The sequence below is a fragment of the Geotrypetes seraphini genome, chromosome 9 (genome assembly GCF_902459505.1).
Source record: "Geotrypetes seraphini chromosome 9, aGeoSer1.1, whole genome shotgun sequence".
Lineage (NCBI taxonomy): Eukaryota > Metazoa > Chordata > Amphibia > Gymnophiona > Dermophiidae > Geotrypetes > Geotrypetes seraphini.
Window position 1 is genome coordinate 46,483,804 of NC_047092.1, and position 12,923 is coordinate 46,496,726.

General features: G+C 41.7%; 1 protein-coding gene across 2 annotated transcripts in view; it reads right to left on the bottom strand.

Annotated features, from left to right (window-relative positions):
- PLXNB2 (plexin B2) overlaps positions 1-12,923 on the bottom strand; it is a 621,264-nt gene that overhangs the window by 473,856 nt on the left and 134,485 nt on the right. For both annotated transcript variants that reach the window (XM_033959733.1, XM_033959732.1), the window contains exon 2: positions 1,531-1,697. The gene's annotated coding sequence lies outside the window, so the exon portion shown is untranslated. The remainder of the gene's footprint in view (positions 1-1,530; positions 1,698-12,923) is intronic.

The following is a 12,923-nucleotide window of genomic DNA, read 5'->3' on the forward strand; positions in this document are numbered from 1 at the left end:
CATCACTAGGGATGTTTGGGAAGGGGGACTCCACCTACCATTGCTGCCACTGTCATCTTACCCCCCTACAGTAGGATCTATGCGGTCTGCAGGAGTTTAAAAAAAACAAGGATCCATGCAGACCCCATGCCAAGGCTGCTTTCTTTTTAAGGTCATGTGCTTAAGTGCTGTAGGGTCCGCAAGATCCTCTTTTTTTTTCTGCCTTTGCTGGCTGCGGACCTTGCGGATCTTCATCGCACACCTGGGTTCACAGAGATCCTCATTTTGGCTCTCGCAGACCTGGTGGATCTCACTCACCCCCGAAGTAAGCAGATTTTTAAGGGCATGCGGGTTAAGATCCGCGAGGTCCTTGTTTTACCCAGTCCCAGCATGTAGCAACAACCCTTTTGGAACCCTACAATTGTGTTATCTTTAAATTCTGATCAATAGATATCATTGTTGTATAGTAACTGGGACTCTTTTGAACCACAGGGTGCTTTTTTTTTTTATTTTAACACTTCCAGAATTGGTTGGCACAATAATTAAATCCCTGTTTTCTAAATGCCAATGTGCAGCACTACCCTTCCTAGTCTACTCATCGCTGAAAATCCCCTAATAGTTGTATTTTATAAAAATATTAGGATTTCAGAAACTGTGTGGGTAACCTTTGCTTCCCAACTAGAGCAAAGGTTTAAATAGGGTCAGATTCAGGGTTGTCAAGATGCTTCCAATTTTGCATGCACTTACTTCAGCTAGCTAATTCTCCTGAAATGATGCTGCTGGGTCTCGATGGAGGACTGACCAGTTGCATCAGAGGGGGACCCACCCCCTCCAGACCATAGTAGGTAGACCACTATCTCTTCTCTCCCCTACTTCCCCTGGGCCCTTTATGACAGTGCTGAGCTAATTAGTCAGTTAGTGGTTTAGGCCTGTCCAGGCAAAAGCCAACACACTTTCATTAGCAAGTGAACTAATATAGTCTATACATTCTACATGTACTTATTTATGCAGAAAGGAGAAAAATAGTGACCGATGAGGTGACAACCTAAGTTGACGTGATGGCAACATGCCATATTTAACTAGAAAGAGAGACAACATACCATGTATAAACAAAGAACGAATTATCAGTCATATCTTGGAAGCCATTGAACAAAAGTCTCACCAATCACTTTGGTCTTAGAACCTGAAGCAATATATACGGGGAGAAGGGGGTAATGGTAATTCAGACCCATCTGGCTTCAGTTAAACACTAGTACTAACAGTTTAACTTAATCCAGATAGTGATCCCCCCCTGCTGGCACTATACATTTAGTTTAGACCTGCCATTCAGTAGGCCTAAACTAAAATGTATAACTTATTTGTCAAGATCCAGATAATTTTCTGGCCCACCTTCATACTGCCTTCCCTCTGCTCTTATACAACCAGCAGGATGTGGCCCCCCAAAAATCATCCTGATCAACCTAACAGTATATATTGGTGAAACCACAACTGGTCTTCAATATTAGGCCATAGGTGTCCCTGTTCACGATTATCTGACAGGAGTAATCTTACCTGGAAGTTTTTTATTTCTGAGAACGAGTGTCATTCTAATTCACAGCTGCTCCAAAATAAGGGAGAGGCAACATGTCTCCAAGAGTAGAAGTAGATATTCCTTAGTTCCCGTGCCAGTGGACACAATGGATATTGCTATTATGTCAAAATTTGAACTTCTTTTTTGCCTATAAGGAAAAAAGGGAAAAAAAGAAGAAATATAAGAACAACACAAAAAAAACGACATTGCTCACCACTTTTTGGACCAACATTATTATTGTGACCTGTGTAGAACATCAGAAGATATTTATAAACAAGGCAGACCAATGTCCAAGATGGATTTATACATTTAACCCCAGCCCAACACCCCCCCCCAGTTTAGTTGGGTGCCAATATTTGCTACTACTACTATTTCGATAGCACTACCAGATGCACGCAGCGTCGTAAATTAAACATTCAAGAGACATCCCCTGCTCAAAAGAACTTACAATCTAATTAAGACAGACACACAGGACAATAGGTGTAGATCCAAGATGTGCACCCAACTAAACTGGCTAACATGCCAATAACTGTACCAATAACTGGGTGCTAACTGGCACCAATTTTGATTTGGGTGCACATCTTGCTATGCACTATAACTATGTGCTCAAATCCCACAGTGCAAAACCCCAAAAGGGGGCATTACCATGGGAGGTGCATGGGCTTGTGAGGGCATTCCTAAAATTTGCACACAGTGTTATAGAATACAGAGGATGCATGCCCAAACTGAGCACTGGGAACTACGCCTTATGCCAGAAGGTTTAAGTCCTGGTGCCCAAATTTGGGTGCAAAATCTGCATTCAATAGGCCTTGAGTGCCCGTCATAGAACACTGAGGCCCAGATTTTCAAAAGTTTAAAGCTGTCGCTAAACTGTTTTCCGATAGTTTAGCCTGCACGGATTTTTAGCAGCGGATTATCAAAACGGCTTATCTCTGCTTTTAACAAGATTTCTAGCAGTCTCCAACACTGACATGCAAATGGGCTCTTCAGTATTGAAATGAGCACTCTGGTGGATTCTTCAAAATTTCTGAGCCATTCTTTAAGTGTGGCGTCAGCTTTTGGTAACAAAAATCAGCAAGTGGTCCAGGGGTGCCGGTACAGTGACAGCACTATTTAAAACCCCAGCAGCACTGTTTTAAACCCCGGCATGGCAGTGTCGGGGACTGCTAGAAAAGCCGTTTTGAGAAGATACTCCTCCCCCACCCTCCACCAGCAGCAGGAAAGATGCCAATTCTCCTGCTGCCACAAGCTTTAATTCGGACGCTGAGCAAGATGTAGGAGATGCGCTCAGCGTCCGAATTAAAGCTTGATCAGATACGTTACACCCTGAGGCAGCAGACTTGTGAAACGCTGGCCACCGTTAGAAGATAAGTTGAATATGTTTTTTCATCTATCTTGAAATGTCTTCTAAGCTAAGCAAGCATAATATACAGCACAGTGCTTGTTTCTTTTAAAGGAGGTTTTTTTGCCAGCGAAGTGAACGCTCCACCACCGCTATTCCACCATTGTGGAGGTGGGAGGGCCCTTGGCTGAGGCTTTTTCCTCCGTTTGAAAATTGTCATTCAGCCTGTACTGTGTTATCTAAATACCATCTAACATAGTGCATCTTACTGTTGTGGATATGTACTTATTTTGTACATGGGACAATGGAGAATTAGATTGACTTGCCCAGGGTCACAAGGAGCAGGGTTAGGATTTGATCCCACAAACTTGGGGAGCTGAGGCAGGAGCTCTGCCACTAGGCCACTCCTCACCTCCATATAGGTAGAATGTGCATCAACATATCCCCCTGATATTTTAGATCACCATCCAATATTTCTTGCCGCTGCATAAAAGCGGCATCTCCACTACAGCTGACCAAACTAGTTAAGTGTCTAATGCTGCAATCTGCAGCTTCTGTAACCTTCTAAAATCCAGCCTGGGGAAGAGACAGAAGAAGCTCCAATTACAAGCAGCAAGTCCAGTCAAATTCCCCCAACAGTCCCATTTCGAACATATTTAAAGATCTTGCCCCATACCCCTGCTAGAAGTTCCAGACCCTTTTCATTTTACAATTTCTGAGCTGCAATATATCTCCAACCAATGTGCTGGTTTATTCAGGTAAAAAAGCCATTTATTTGTCATTGAACAATTTTTATCAACTTAATCAGCTGTGAGAGAGGACTAAAAATATACCGAGTAGGTTTTAATAACTTTTGCCAGAATTGCATATGCAAACCACTTAAATTAGCACAGTTGGAAGACTGACAATCAGCTCCTTAAATACAATAAGAGCTACACTGAACATGTAATCACAAAATATAAGAAACAGATCAGAGTGCAAAGATGCTTATTGTTGAGCATGGTGGATCTTATGAAGAACTAAGCTTTATTGCGTTACAGATGACTTTCAAAATTCAGAGATAGAAAAAAAAAAAAAAAAAAAACCACCCAGGAAAATTACTATAACCTTCCTCTCGACAGCACATCTCAACAGAGGATCTGCTGTCTCCCAGGTTAATTAGACACTGCTAGCTAGTTGCTCTTGGACTATATGCTAATTTCCTCTCAAATACCACAAAACCTTTGCTTTATAATACTGAGATCCCTCCTCCTGCTGAAGAATCACCTAATTATTAAAGCAACATATTATGCATTTCAAGTGCTCAAAAGTGTCATGTCAACTTAGTTTAATGCATTCAGGAAGAGGTCCCTCTGGCAAAATCCTTGTTTAAAAATTAATAGGTCATACGTCTTTTGGGTGTTGTGGCAGTACTCAAGGATACAAGAGAACAAAAGACAGTTGATATCATTGAGGGCTCGATTTACTGAGCTCCCCACCCCCACCCCTCCAACACAGAATGATAATGGCATACAATTTAGCTTACTGCATCTAAAAGGCAAAACTTTGTTACCTTCATGTCAGAACAGTCCTTCTCAACCTTTTTGTGCCCGCGACCCCACAACTGAAGTCAAATAAAATTGTGTGGCCTCCTGGAGGTTTTGAATAATGATGTACCTATGGAGAGCCTACCTAGATCAGTACCCCACTTGAATTCCAAAACCATAGTTTGAGAAGCTGTGTGTTAGAAGCCGTGTGCTCATGTGGCTCTCTACATAGACCCCTGGTTCAGCTCCATCATCTCACATGACCTACTGCCCTCTCATGTCTATGCAAAATTATAGCTATCTACTCAAAACTTTTTGAATTTTAGCTGCCACAAAACATTTATGGACTCAATGCAAAAGCCTCAGGGTTGATAGGTATATACTGTATAAAAGAATTATGCACCAGAGAAAAATCAGATTAGTCAACCCAAACTATTCCCAATCTATAAATTCCATGTGAAAAGTTCAAGTCAAGAGATGGCACACTGGATTTTATAGCATTCAGCTTATTTCAGAAGCATACAGCTAAGAGATCACATATCAATCACTAACCTGAAAATAAAATACATTTTCCTACCTCTAGGTTACAACAGAAAGGGGCTGGAACAAGGAGAATAGGGGATGCTTTGATCTGCACCATTTGCTCCTCTCACACTCAATGTTTTTCTGAAGTCCAGTCTGGGTGAGCATTGAGTATATTTTCTCTGTTGATGCAAAGCTCTGCTTCCAGCTACGTATTCTCAAGCCTAGTCCTTTATCAGACTAATTATACCCACAAATGGATTGATATATTAGTCACTATTGTGCAGAAAATAGAAGGTTGATTGACATACTTTTTACAGCGGGGCACAGTACGTGTCACTTAAAGGTCCAAAGCATCAGTTGGAAAATTCAAAAGACCCAAGCACTCTTAAATATGTCACCCCAGGAATTTGCATCTTCTGCAAATCGTAAAAAAAACTGTTCACTTTGGGGGTAATTTTATCAGTCAGGGGCTCAAAGTAGACTTGTAAAAACAGATTGCCTCCTTCTTGGAGATATATGGATAGGCATTTTCAGGAGTTGAGTAGTGTGGGAATAGCACTTAACCTCAGGTTACCAGATGTCTTGATTTACCCAGACATGTCTTTTTTTTTTTTTTTTTAAAGAGGACATGTCCGGGCGTCTGGACGGCTTTTCAAACACCGGCACTTTGTCCGGGTTTGGAAAAGTTTCCAACTCGGGACCGCATCAGGAGGGCATCTCTTAGTCTTCTTAGCTCTGCGGAAAAAAACGAGCTGGAGACCACGAGGAGGGGATGCGCCCTCTAGTGGAGCAGGAATCAAACATGCGTGGTGCAGCACAGCAAGCTTGAATCTTCAATCAAGTTTGCTTGAAATGCTATCCGCATCGGGGCTCCGTAGATGACGTCACCCACATGTGAGAATATCATGCCTGCTTGTCCTGGGATAATGCGGTAATGTCACACATGCATATGTGTGACATCATTGCATTGCATCCACGCATGTGCAGATACCCTCCTGATGCAGTTCAAAGGATAAGAACAGGCTGAGGGGGTAGGTTTTTGATGGAATGGGGTGGGGCTGGGGGTTAAGGCTGCAGTGGAATGGGGGCGGATCTGGGGTAGAACTTGGCTGGCCTGGGGGCAGGGCAACTGGTCCCAATTTTACGGGAGTAAAATCTAGTAACCCTAACTAAGTTTTCCATCTTTTCTAACTGAAAATGCAACGACATACTAGCCTTAATATTTAACACTGCAGATTGCAAAGTGGACACCGAAGTATCCAACTTATCTAATCTATTTCCAATCAGGTTCAATTGACTCCTGTTCAAAATGTCTATTGATTAAAGAACACAGATATATCTTTGACTGGCAAAGCTTAGATCCAACTGGCTTAAATATGGAGATCGAATGGTTTCAATTATAATGATCAGCTGTAGGACCTTGGTAATTTGTTATCTAGGGTCACGTCACTCCCTAGTGGGAGGTGCCTATTGAACACTTTATAAGGAGAGGGCAGTGGTGCGGCTCCTCTTTTAGCCTTTACGTCTTTGCAGTCCGAGTTGTTGTAAGCCGATATCAGGTACGTGACTGGCTATTGAAGAGGAGTAAGAAGTTATTGGATGTTAGTATAGAAAGCTACTATGAAAATTAATGATAACATAGTAAGATTTAATAGGTTTACAAAAATAATGAGGCACAGACATTTTGTTTTATTTCACAGTATCCCCTCCTGAGGAAGAGTCGAAATTCGAGTCGGGAGTTATCGGTTTCAAACTCTTGATAGTATTCACTCATCACTGATATTTTATCGACCCTATGGTTATGCTCAATGCTTTTCATCATCCACTTGCAACACCGGATAAGTGATTTATTGTTATTTAAAGCTTATCAATTTTCTTGTATAGCGAGTGGTTTGGGACCATAAAGAGCAATGATGGTCCCATATTAGCCATAGGCTGTTGTTATCACAGCATGATTTGGTTATGGGTCTGAGCACTTTACACACATAATTTTATAATTTAATTATATCTGAATTGAGAGCTGTGATCAGCAAAGTTAAGTATAAGTAATCATCACAGATTGCAAATAAGCATCTCCCTATTTGGGTTGAATGAACAGTTATTTTTATAGTCATTTCAGATGAAAACTGACAAAGCTTAGAAACAGTACCTTGTAAAGAGGTTTCAATTTGATTCACCACCAGCCAAATATCTTATAAAGTAATTGTTTTATCCTTTGGGAAGGAATCTATGCTTGGACTTGATTCCATCTGAACAGGAACCAAGCATTGTGCACTAGATGTCACTGTGCTTTGCCTTAATGGCTCCATAATTGGGTCCAATGATTGTAAAGGGAGTGATGCTTTCCCATCTTTGGAGACTGAATCAAAGCTCCCCTCTGATCTTAAGATAGGTTGAAGAAGTGGTGAGGGTTCCCTCGATAAGGAAGCAAATTGAACAGAAATTTACTTTTTCTCCGGATGATACTGTTGAGGAGGGGTGAAGATAACGATCCATAGATCCAACAGAGGAAATTTTTTTTGCTTTTCTTTTCCCCATTCCTCAAAGAAGAAAAATACTAAACTAAAAAAGAGAAAAAGCCAGATATGCAACTAAAATAAAAATATAGTAGCCTGCTCCCTGCTCCTCAGGGATCTGAAGGAGCTCAAAAGGGGTGTGCCCTACCCCTTAGGTCACACCCCTTTGTGCTCACATCCTCTGTCCGCGTTCCGCGGCGTGAAGATCTTAAGAGGCCAATTAGGACCTCTCTTTCCCGGCACTGATATCAGCAGCTGGCCATGGTGGTGTCTGTTCCCAAACTTGAAGGGTGTCCTCCAGTTCATCAACAGCCCCTGGTAACCCTAACTTAACTCAAACAGGATGAAGAGATCCACCGTGTGATACTGACATTGCACTATGAATCAATGAAAGGTTTATGAATGGGTAAAAAGGTTTAAAGCGAGAAGAACAGGTATAACCAACAAAGGTCGTTCTGGTCGCCCTTCAACATCTTGCACAAGAGCACACTGACAGCAGTAGCGACAGAGCAGACAGTGCAACAGCTTGGGTTTGAATGTCTTCCACATCCTCCTAAGAAAACCAAAAACTCTGTGGAGTGACGATGTTCCCAAATGGACTTTATTTGAAAGTATCAAAGTTCCAAAGGTACACTAAAATCATCCACATAAAATAATTCCATCCACATAAAAGTAAATCATCCACATAAGAGCCTTAAAGAACCTAGTCCGCTAGGGATACAGGACCCAACACGGTCCGTGTTTTGACAAAAAGTCTTCTTCAGGGGTCCCTGGGGGTCCTATAAAGGTGAGTACGTGGGAAACAATTGTGTGGTGAACCGGAAGTGAGACACTGCTCCTAGTGATTACCACATCTTTGGTCCACTGAAGAAGACGCTGTGAGATGCAGATTCACCTCTGATGAAGTAAAAAAAAAAAAGCGGTGCTCACCTGACTTCGGGAGCAGCCAAAAAACTTCTCTGCAGGAATGCAGAAGCTAGTTGAATGATGCAACAAATTTGTCTTGCATGGGGACTCTGTAGACAAGTGATATGTTCAATCGCTTACAGTTACTTCTATTAAAGCCGTTACTTTTGGATTTGCTGCTGTATAATCTCACAAAAGCAATACATGAACATCTCAGCATGTACTTGAACAAATGCTAAAGCCCATGTTGCTCCTGAGAACAGAATTTAAAGTGCTTGCAGAAGAAAGTGTAGGTCCTTGAAAATTAAGTACTACAGTTTGGCTATATCTGTGGAATCTAGCTAGAGCGGAAGTCTTATCCTAAAAACAACATCCATGTGGTTCTTGTTTAAAAGCACTAGCAATTTCATTTTAGACTGCATTTTACTTAATAGGTGATCAAAATTGAGCAGAACTATACTGAACAGATGTAAACAGATTAGGCTGATGTAATAAAAGTGCTGAAAATCTGCACATGAAAAGAATTCTATAGTTAGGCCTCTGAGGTTACATGCACCTTGTGTGTATGTGTAAATGCTAAGAAAGTAAGCATGCTTGAAATGCTCTGAAGGTCACTCTATGAAAGACATATGTCAGTGCAATGGGTTACAAAGGAGGCATACATATGGGAGGGGCATGGATCCCAGTCATAGGGTTACCATATTTAGAGCCTCACGAACCTGGACACATGGGCCCACTCTGTTCTGCCTCCAGCCTCGCCCCATTCCACCCCCAACCCCACCCCCTCAAAGCCTTGTCTTATTTCCCAATGAGCTCCGGCCACATCTGGAGGGCCTTGAGCATGCGCGGATGTGTGTGATGTCATCTGCACATGCTCAGAGGCCCTCCAGATGCGGCCAGCGCTCGTCTTGGCTTTCCAAAACCTGGACAAACTGCCAGGTTTTGGAAAGTCTGTGAAGGAGTGAAGGAAATCACTCGCGATATGCTCCGACCACCTCTTCCTGCACTAATGTCGGGCCTCACCAATCAGGAGCTGCGTGTCAAAACAAGTCCCTGCTCCCCCCACTGCTTCGAGTACATTAGATAGTGAGCCCACTGGGACAGACCGGGAAAAATGCTTGAGTACCTGAATAAATTCATGTAAACCATTCTGAACTCCCCTGGGAGAACGGTGCAGAAAATTAATTAATTAATTATATATATATATATATATATATAGTATATATATATAGTAGTATATATATATAGTGTATATATATATAGTGTATATATATATAGTGTATATATATATATATATATATATATATATATATACACTACTATATATATATACTATATATATATACTATATATATATATATATATATATATATAATTAATTAATTAATTTTCTGCACCGTTCTCCTGAATAAATTCATGTAAACCATTCTGAACTCCCCTGGGAGAACGGTGCAGAAAATTAATTAATTAATTAATTATATATATATATATATAGTATATATATATAGTATATATATATATACTATATATATATACTATATATATATATAATTAATTAATTAATTTTCTGCACCGTTCTCCCAGGGGAGTTCAGAATGGTTTCAGGTACTCAAGCATATATATATATATATATATATATATATATATATATATATATATATATATATATATTTCCCTGGTATTGTCGAGGTCTTCTTGAAAGTAAGCCACACTGAATCTGTGTAAGAAAGTAGTGAGGAATCAAAACATATCATATTGGGGCTTCCCAATCCTGTCCTTAGTTGGGTTTTCAGGATTTCCATAAATGAATATGCATGGAAAATCTGTATACTGTACACTAAAGACTTAGTACATATAAACTCCTCTCATGCATATTTGCAGATTCTTCAGGAAACACTGTGGACCTTAAAACTTGGCATTTAAAGATTTTTTTGTTTTAAATCATATAGTTTGTTTTCTCAAAATTTTTGATAATAGTCTCTCCTTCTTATGTTGCCTTGTCAAAAGTTAACATGCACCAGCACTGTGAAAACATGATACACAGCCACCACCCCCTCCCCCACTATTTGCTCAGGTGGCATTGAGAAAATAGCTCTCCTAACTCAAGCTTTGTTTTCACAATCTGATTTTTCTTTAATGCCTCTCCTGCAATAACACATAGGACAATAGGTAGAAAACTGCTGATAAATTACTGATGGTAGGAATCACAGCAGAAGGTGAAACGGAAGTCAAAGTGGTCCGCAGAGAGCGATGTCCAACTAGGAATTTATCTTCCTATATTTCTCCTAGGCAGATGTTGACATATTTTCAAAATGTCTCTTTCAAAATCAGAAGTGCCATTGAAAATGTGGCTTTTCACAGACTGTTGATCCTGTGAAGATATTGATTTTGCTTTATGGGGCTGGGTGAAAAATTATATTGGAGTAGTGGATGGGGATATTTAAATATAGTTGTTGTATGGAGGGCGTGGTGTTTTTACAGGCGGTTAAATCTTCTGTAACAGATTTTATTTTGCTAATTTGTGTGTTATACTATGTAAGCTATTATGATCTGTCACAGTTAAGCAGTAGTAAGTTTTAATGAAATAATTTTTTAACCCCACCTCCACCCCTCATGGCCCGGGGTACTAAATGCTCTAATACTTCTCCTATGATCACAGGCTTCCTATGAGTGTTGGAGCATTTAGTAAAGCAGGGCCTTAGTAAAGCAGCTTATTAATAAAATAAAATTATGAGAAGTTACATACTTTTACAGTAGCATTCCTCAAATGGCCCAGGTTTTAGTTAAGTAGTTTGCTATTGAGATCACTCATAGAGATGGGGCTCTCCATGTCAATATTGCCACAAAAAATGTGCTTCAACACCAAAGAAGGATTTAATAACTCATTGATCTGGTATACTTTGTGTCATTATATTCTAGACATTATTTACAGCCAATCTGTCACATCAAGTCAAACCTTTTAAAGGAATTCATGCATTAGACAAATACCCCGGGTATGCAGATGAATATCCACCCGGGAATGTTCTTAATACATTACAAACCTGACAAGGCTGAGAAACAGAGAAAATTTCAACTCCGAATTTATCTGCGACTGGACTTGGAAAAATCCATTGCTTATTTCTAGGATGAACAGCACAAAAAGCACAGTTACTTACCGTAACAGGTGTTATCCAGGGACAGCAGGCATATATTCTCACATGTGGGTGACGTCATCTACGGAGCCCCGGCGCGGACAGCTTTTCAAGCAAACTTGATTGAAGTTTCAAGTTTGCACACTGCACCACGCATGTGCATGCCTTCTCGCCCACTAGAGGGCGCATCCCACCTCGTGGTCCTCAGTTCCATAACTAGCAAGGAAGCCATCCCCGGGGAGGCGGGCGGGTTGTGAGAATATATGCCTGCTGTCCCTGGATAACACCTGTTACGGTAAGTAACTGTGCTTTATCCCAGGACAAGCAGGCATGATATTCTCACATGTGGGTGACCTCCAAGCTAACCAAAACAGGGCAGGTGGGAGGATGGCAATTTAGGAAAACAGATTTTGCAATACTGACTGGCCGAACCGGCCGTCACTCCTGGATAGAGTGTCCAGACAGTAGTGAGAGGTGAATGTATGAACCGAAGACCAAGTGGCAGCCTTACATATGTCCTCCATCGGAGTGGATCGGAGAAAAGCTATCGAAGCTGCCATTGCTCGGACCTTGTGACCCGTGACCCGACCCGGGGGAGGAAGGCCAGCCTGAGCGTAGCAAAAGGAAATGCAAGCGGCCAACCAGTTAGACAGAGTGCGCTTGGAAACTGGATGCCCTAATCGATTGGGATCGAAGGACAAAAACAATTGAGGGACCTTCCGATGAGACCTGGTGCGTTGAAGATAATATGCCAACGCCCTCTTACAGTCAAGCGTGTGAAGCGCCGTCTCGCCAGGATGGGAGTGGGGCTTCGGGAAGAACACAGGAAGGACAATGGACTGATTGAGGTGGAAGTCCGAAACAACTTTAGGTAAAAACTTAGGATGGGTGCAGAGAACCACCTTGTCGTGATGAAAGACCGTGAAAGGAGGGTCCGCAACCAAGGCTTGCAACTCGCCAATCCGCCTGGCGGAGGTGAGGGCAATCAGAAACACCGCCTTCCAAGTCAGAAATTTCAAGAGGGACTTGTTGAGTGGCTCAAAAGGGGGTTTCATCAGTTGAGCCAGAACTACATTCAAATTCCACACGACAGACGGAGGCTTAAGAGGGGGGCAAACCCTGAGTAACCCTTTCATGAAGCGTGTCACCAAGGGATGGAGTGACAGAGGGCGTCCCTCCAGAGGTTGGTGGAAAGCAGAAATCGCACTGAGATGAACCCGCACCGAAGTGGTTTTCAAGCCGGAGCGCGACAAATGAAATAAATATTCTAAAACCGAGGATACCGGAACTGATACCGGATCCAGGTGAAAAGACGAGCACCAGGTGGAAAACCTGGTCCATTTCTGCGCATAGCAAAGCCTCGTCGAGATCTTGCGGGAGGCTTCCAACACCTCCTTCACCGATTGAGACAGGTCCGGAGGAGTCAGG